Below are 7,757 nucleotides of genomic sequence, written 5' to 3'. Positions count from 1 at the left end.
CACCGCTCTTCAGCCGACCAACTCCCTACTGAGGGAGCCATGGAACTGGTTGGCCATGCCCTCGAGGTGCTCCCCGTCATCCCGTCGCCGGCTGCTGCTCCGGGCCCGCCTCCTCTCAGCTGACATCGCTGGAAATTGGCGGCACCGCCAGATCCCCCGTCTGAAAGTCCCCAAGTACCAGGTGCTTGCTCCCAGATCCGCACTATATACCCAATTTTTGCTTGATTGTGCAGATTTGTAAAAATTTCGATTTGGAGACGAGTTAGAATAACCTTGTGAATTATTGCTAACCTTGCAAGAGGCAGACAAGGAGGGTCTGATTGTTGCTGAGCCGAGCTCGTAAACGTCTCACTCATGTGGTTTTGTGCTATTCTGAATCTTCTTCTCTAAAGTGTGTTGTTTCAGTTTCAGACACAAATGTGTTGCGCTTGCAGTGCATACCAATGCATAGTTTACCGATGTGCATGCATGTTCATTTGATTTCACTCCAGTTTACCGATGTGCATACGTGTTCATTTGATTGCACTTCAGTTTACCAATTCTTTTTACTAATCCAAGTTCAACATAATGTCTGTATTGTGCCCTCCAGACCTGAAAATTCCTACTTTTGGTTAATAAATCATGTTGTTCTCAAGACTCAACTATGGATGATCAGAACATTAGCAACCTTGAAGTAGCAGTTCTGTTATGTTCAGAATTTACTTAAAATTGAAATTTGAAAAGAGCATGAGTTTTGGGCTTTATTATTCACCAGGATCTTTTAGCGTGTGCCTGCAACCATAGCTTCCATCGTCATTACCTTAGGTTTTTCTTTTTTCCATATGTTCGGCAAAGAAAAGTCTTCTAGCGTCATTGCCTTAGTTTCTTTTCCATATGTATGGCAAGTAAAAGTGACATGCATTTTAAATCGTTGGAAGTAAGCTTTGATGTGTTGTGATAACAATTAATCATGTACCTTCATCTGCATGAAGAGATAAGATTTTTCATGATTTTGTATATCCTTCAGTTTCTTGTTGTAACCTGAAGAATTCACAAGCATTCATATGTAGAAGTGAGTAGAATTCATATGTAGCAGCGAGTCATGTTTGTATGTTTATACATTAGAGGTGTTTGTGCATGAGTCAATTGGTTGTAGCAGCAGGTAGCAAGTCTTCTCCAGAGTTGACAAAAAATATATTATTAGTGATTACTGCAACTCTTTTTTATTATTACAATTGATTTTCGCATTATCTGATTACTCCATCAATGAATCGCCATTTAATCGTATCTTTACGTAAGGTTAAACTTCTATTTTTGTTTCCCTCAAGCATACCAGGTCAAGCATGGTAGAAAAGTTGAATGTTTAATACTTGTTAGATAAGCTCAGGTTCAGCAGTTTCAGAACATTTTCGATATACAAATAGTGCTTCAGTTCAAGAAGACGTGTTAGTTTTGAATTCTCCTTGTGAACACCTCTTTACTTCAGAGCATCTAAATAGTGATGTACCTACTGTAGTTAGGACTTAAGATGTATCAGAACTTTTAAAGACATTTTTCTATAGTTAGGTTAAGAGATATATGATGGTGATGCCAGTGGTTGTGCCTGCCTTATCCAAAAGCCATATATTTTTGCAAAATAGATTATTACTTGATGAGTTATTTCGAATTTGACCTCAAAAGTAAAGTAATGATGAATCAGGAACTTCATCTAATCGTCACCCTAAAGAGCATACTCCTTATGTTACTATTTCTTTCCCTAATGATGAACCAGGACCTCCATTTAATTCTGACCCTAGATAGCATGCTCCCTCCGCTACTATTGTTTATTTAATGGCTGGCCAAATGAGCTGCAGGAGCAAGAATTGCAGGATCAAAACAAAAAACCGGGGAAGAATATAATGTCAGTGTGATTTGTTGCCAACGGCAATTCTCCACTGGAGCTCTATGTACAGCAACAGAAAGTATGACTTCTTCATGAAAACATCTTGATCCTTATTTTTTCGTACTACTATTCTATAGTAACAAAACACACCATCAAGTTAGGATATCTTGGTCATTTTTCTGTTCTGTAAAACAAAACATGTTTAAAGGATTATCAATTGTGGCTGAAAACCTGTACATCCTTTGCTCCTCTAGAAAATGGAGTTTAGCCTTACAAAGAAGAAGCAGAAAAGAAACTCGGAAGTCCACCTTATGCGCCTCTGCCTGTATGTTTACAACTTCCAAGTGGCCAGATTTTATCAGTTATTGATAGATGAAAGACCAACCAATTTATGCCTAACATTTGTGTCTCTACATTTATGCACTACCATTATAGAGCTCAAGGCATCAGCTGCAGCACCAAGCATGCCAAGAAGTTTGCCTATGGTGAGTGCATGTTGGGTTATGTGTTCGTGGCTTTCGCCACGGTGTCACATCCCTAGCTTCTGGTAATGCTCTAGGCTAGCTTCATGTGTGCATCATGTCTAAATTTTTGAAACCTGAACTGAGGAATTTTGGAAGCCTCAAAAACTTAAATAAAAGAGGGGCAAAAACCCTAGAAATCTCATTCATTGCTCCAAAATGCTCTTCTTAAATGTTTGATAATTTTTGGTAAGGGTTCTGGTCCCAACCAAAATATTGAACATTTTTAAGGATTTATTTTTGGGACTTTGGATTTAATTCATTAGCTATTTGAATTTGAATTATATTCATATAATTAGAATATAATTTCAAATACCCCTGAAATATTTTATAAGCTTTTGGAAAAGTCCATCTAGCAATATAAAATATTCAGAAGAGCTTTTGGCATTGTTTGAATTATTTTTAAATTCAAAACAATGGCAAAAGAATTAAATAAAAATAAAACAAACAGAAAAATAAAACAGAGCAGAAGACTTACCTGGCGCTTACCTGTCCAGCCCAGCCGGCCCAGCTCCCCCACCTGGCCGGCCCAGCCCACCTCCTCCCCCTTGTCATCTTCCTCCTCTGCCAGGAGGACGAACAGAGGCGAGGCGTGGCGCGCGCCCGAGAGGCCTCGGCCACCTCATGCTTCCCCCTGGCCACCTCCTGCTTCCTCTCGTCGCCCTGGACCCCGTCCGCGACGCCACACACCCTCCCAGGCCTCGCACTCTCCCCGTGCCTTCTCCCTCCTTTCTCTGGCTCCCTCTCTCCTCCACCGAGCGGAGCCCCGTCGCCACCGACGCCGTCCGCCGCGGCCACCACCACCCCCTCTCCTCCCCGACGCGCTCCCGAGCTCCGCAGTGCCTTCCTCGACCTCCTCGACGTCTCACGCGACCAGAAGGGCCCCGAGCAGCCGCCATCGTCATCATCTCCAAGCTTCGGCCCCGGCGCCCTTCTCCGTCGATTCGGCCACTCCGGCGCGCCCCCGAGCCCACTAACCCTCCCTGCAGCTCCGCGGTGAGCCCTTGACCCGATTCCCCCTCTCCCCGTGCCCTACCTCCCTCTCTAGCCGCCGTTCACAACGAGCCGAGAACCCCACGCCGCCGGCGATGTCGCCGCCGTCACTGCAGCCAGCAAGGCTCGAAACCGAGCACGGCACCGTGCTCCTAGCATCTTCCGGAGCTCGGCGAGCCCCTTAGCCATCCCTCCCGTCCTCTGTGGCCTCGCCCCGCTCGAACCCGAAGCTCCGGCCGCCCCACTTGCCATCGCCGTCGTCGGCTCCGGCCACCCCAGCCGCGGCCACAGCCACCGCTGGACGCGCCGCGTCGCGGACGTTCTAATGAGCCAAACCGCGCGCCAAACCATCGCCCCTAGCTCAAATCCGAGCCGCGCCGCCGTGCGGAATGGTCGCCGCCGGCGATACTCCGGCGACTGCCGACGTGGCACGCTTAATTAGCGCTAATGACGCCCTAATCAACCCCCTAAGCCACTGACAGTGGGCCCCACCCCTGGTCAAACCCCAGTCAGCGCTGGGTTTGACCGGGATTAGCTCCTGTGTCACTGACGTGTGGCCCCCACACGTCAGGTTTGACCTGGGGCGCCCAGTTGACCCTGCTGACGTCACTGTGACGTGGTGCTGACGCCATAATCATTTCTGGATTTAATATTATTCAGGGAATTCCAGAAAATGCCTAAAAGTTCTAAAAATCATAGAAATTCAACCGTAACTCCAAATTAGATAATTTATATATGAAAAATTATCAGAAAAATTCAAGGAATCCATCTGTACCATTTTCATGCATGTTAGAACAACTTATAGCTGCTGTTTAGCACAAATCAATTAAATGGCATTTGAATAATCACATATGGAGTTTGAATTTGAATCTTGTATTCAAACCAACTTCATTTAATCTGTTGCTAGTTGCATTAGCCCAAAACACATTCATTTTGCCATGTCATGATCATGCATCATATTGTGCATTGCATTGATTGTGTTCCCTTCTGTGTTGCCGGTATTTGTCCCCTCTCGATAGACGTGATACCGATGATGTGATCGTTGACACTGATGAAGACTCAATGTTATCTTCAGAAGTGCCAGGCAAGCAAAACCCCCTTGTTCATTCCGATACAATCCTACTCTCTCGCTCTTGCTCTCTTTTACTGCATTAGGACAACAACGATTCAACTGTTACTTGCTGCGGTAGCTGAACCCCTTTATCCTTTGCATGACCTGTCATTGCCACAGTAAATAGATGAAACCCACTAGCATGAGTAGGAGTTGTTTGAGCCCTGATGTGCCTACTCATTTATGTTTGTTGTCATGCCTGCTACTGCTTAGAGTTGAGTCAGGTCTGATTCATCGGGGATGAATCAGAGGCGTGTGAACATGTCCTACTGTGTGTGAGCTAAGTGTGTGAACACGATTTGGTAAAGGTAGCGGTGAGAGGCCATGTAGGAGTACATGGTGGGTTGTCTCATTGCAGCCGTCCTCAGGAACTGAGTTCTGTGTTTGTGATCCATGATTCAGCTACTACCATGCATTGGGCCCTGAAATATGACCCCGCTCGACTTCTTATTCACCCTAGCTCTCTGTCCAGGAGTTGCAAGTAGTTTCTGGTGTTTGTAGTCTACTGGAGGCCGTGGACAGCGCTGACCGTAGGGGTGGGCTGTGATGCGGTAGGTACGTGGCACGGTGTACCGAATACCCGTTAGGTATCTCGGGAACCCTGTTCACATCGTTCGGGGCCGTATGGGAAACCTCGGCCGGACTCCCTGCGGATGGAACCTGAATAGGCGATAAACCTGGACTAGAGGCTTAAGTGTTTAGGTAGGTCGTGGTCTACACCCACGTCGGCTTTCGCTTGAAGTCTGCTGAGCACATGTCGTGTGCAGACGCTAAGTGGTGGAAACATGTATGAAGAAGTACACCCCTGCAGGGTTATCATAATCTATTCGAATAGCCGCGTCCGCGGTAAAGGACTACTTGGTTGCCTATACAGTTCATAGACAAGTAAATGGAAACTGTTAAAAGCCTCAAGATAAGTGTGAGTGCCGAGGATGGCTCTTCCGTAGGAAGACGGAGGTGGATCCTCGGTAGTGTATTGAAGTGGTGAGTAGTGGACTCGTGTGCGCAAAACCATTTCAAGTTGGAGTATCGTAGGATAGTCTAGCCAAGAGTCAAAGCTGGCTTGCTGCAATAACTCCACCAACCCTTCTTGATAATATGCATGTATGTAGGATCTGATGTAAGTCTTGCTGAGTACCTTTGTACTCATGTTGCTATAATTTACATTTTTACAGAAGACGCTGCAACCTCTTCTGATGGGTTCTACGTAGACGTTGACATCAACGAGTAGGCTAAAGACCCAGGTGGTGACCCTGAGCTTGTGAAGGACCACGTAGTATAGTTAGGCTTTCCAAGCCTCCTTTATTTTACTAGTTGTCTGTACTCAGACAAGTTACTTCCGCTGCTGGTTTGTATGACTGTATGACTTGTATGTTGGGTCGTGAGACCCGTACCTGTGTGTATGTTATGTATGGCTCCCTGAGCCTTAAATAAAGTACTTGTGTCGTAGAGTCATGTTGTGATGCTACGTTGTATTTGCACATATCGAGCATATTGTGTGTATGACTGAAATGCTTGGTATGTGTGGGATCTGACTATCTAGTTGTTTATCTTTAGTAGCCTCTCTTACCGGGAAATGTCTCCTAGTGTTACCGCTGAGCCATGGTAGCTTGCTACTGCTCTGGAACACTTAGGCTGGCCGGCATGTGTCCTTCTTCGTTCCTGTGTCTGTCCCTTCGGGGAAATGTCACGCTTTGAGTACCGGAGTCCTGCTAGCCCAGTGCTACAGCCCGGACCCACTTGCTGATGACCGACACGTTCGTAGCTGGGTCATGGATGCCTGTCCCTGTAAGTCTGTGCCACTTTGGGTTTACGACTAGTCATGTCAGCCCGGGCTCTTTATCATATGGATGCTAGCGACACTATCATATACGTGAGCCAAAAGGCGCAAACGGTCCCGGGCAAAGGTAAGGCGACACCCGTGGGGATACCGTGCGTGAGGCCGCAAAGTGATATGAGGTGTTACCGGCTAGATCGATGTGACATCGAGTCGGGGTCCTGACAGCGTTGGTATCAGAGCTTGACTGCCTGTAGGATTACCAAGCCAAACTGGTCGAAGTTGAGTCTAGAAATTCTTTAGTTATATAAGGGAATTGATTGTGGGATGGAACGTAAGGCTCTTTTTACTCCTTATACCTCATGCCCTTCTGATCTGAGTCATCTTATCTTTCCTACGGGGTTAAGAAACTAGGCTATCTTTTCTTTCTATCAGGATCACGTGTTACTAATCCGTAGACTTATAGATTGTTGGATTTAAGTCTCAGTTCAGTTCTTACTACTTCTGTATGTTAATTGTTGATCTCGAAACCTTGATATTGTGCTTCTGAGTGGTTATGCCACCATTTTTGTGAATGTCTCAAATCTTTTCTGAGCATTTACAGCCGTCATGCTGTCCGAGTCATCCCAGGTTTCTAAACAGTCTGATGCATTTGCAAATCCCTTCCTTCTGTTCCTGATGTCCTTTTGGGCCAGATTAAGCACACTAATCAGTGAGTTGAGGTACTTTATTGCCTTGACATATATGTTGGAGCTGGTATTATGACCCTAGGTGTCTTAGGGGATCATCTAGTAATTTAGCCATGATTGTGTCCCAGTGTGATGATTCTGGCCATCATTCTCGTAAGCATCCCTTGATGCCACTTAGTTAGTAGGTATTCCATTCCGGGGTTCTTGAACCCGAGATTCACCCTACTTACTTCATGTCGATAGTGTTTGCTAGTTCCTTTAGGATATTAGTAACTTTGCGATAGTCCTCGAAGTTTGTAGTATTTCCTTCTTCCAAATACTATGAACTACTTATGGCAGAAGTTCCTCGTTGAACTGAAATATCACAACAGGATTACTCTTGAGGAGTTCTCCATTCATAAATCGTGACTCTGCCAGTTCTACCTTTCTGCATGGGTTATCCGGAAGAAATATGTTGAACTTGGTTCGACATACTAATCTATGCATCCACAACTCAGAAAATTATATGTTCCTTTGAGTTGTTCTCTTTAGTTGCATTCTGACCCTCGTCTATCAATTGATAGTCAAGAGTATGCGTGCATTCGTTTATCGATGCCTATTACTCTTGTGGTCCGTCAAGCCATTCTATCGCAGAATGACTAGGAGAAACAAACTTCAGTACCTCTTCCATATCCAGGATTGGGTCAAAGAAGTTGCGCTCCGCAGATCAAATTGCTAATCCAGCTTTTGTTCTGTTCTACCTTGGAGTATTACCATCTTTATATCGGGATTGTTATAGGAATTGCACACCATCCTATGAACTCTT

General features: G+C 45.4%; 1 long non-coding RNA gene across 2 annotated transcripts; it reads left to right on the top strand.

Moving 5' to 3' along the window:
• The first annotated feature begins 10 nt into the window (after nucleotides 1–10).
• LOC119288671 lies at nucleotides 11–2,389 on the top strand. Of its 2 annotated transcripts, XR_005141248.1 has the most exons (4): nucleotides 11–181; nucleotides 1,833–1,940; nucleotides 2,116–2,186; nucleotides 2,297–2,389. It is a non-coding gene; the product is annotated as an uncharacterized LOC119288671 (long non-coding RNA). The 2 variants fall into 2 exon arrangements; XR_005141247.1 differs by lacking the exon at nucleotides 11–181 and having other exon boundaries at nucleotides 193–1,940.
• Nucleotides 2,390–7,757: the final 5,368 nt, after the last annotated feature.

The sequence above is a fragment of the Triticum dicoccoides genome, chromosome 4A (assembly GCF_002162155.2).
Source record: "Triticum dicoccoides isolate Atlit2015 ecotype Zavitan chromosome 4A, WEW_v2.0, whole genome shotgun sequence".
NCBI lineage: Eukaryota > Viridiplantae > Streptophyta > Magnoliopsida > Poales > Poaceae > Triticum > Triticum dicoccoides.
The sequence above is the reverse complement of the archived record's forward strand: the minus strand, read 5'-3'. Positions and strand labels throughout refer to the sequence as shown.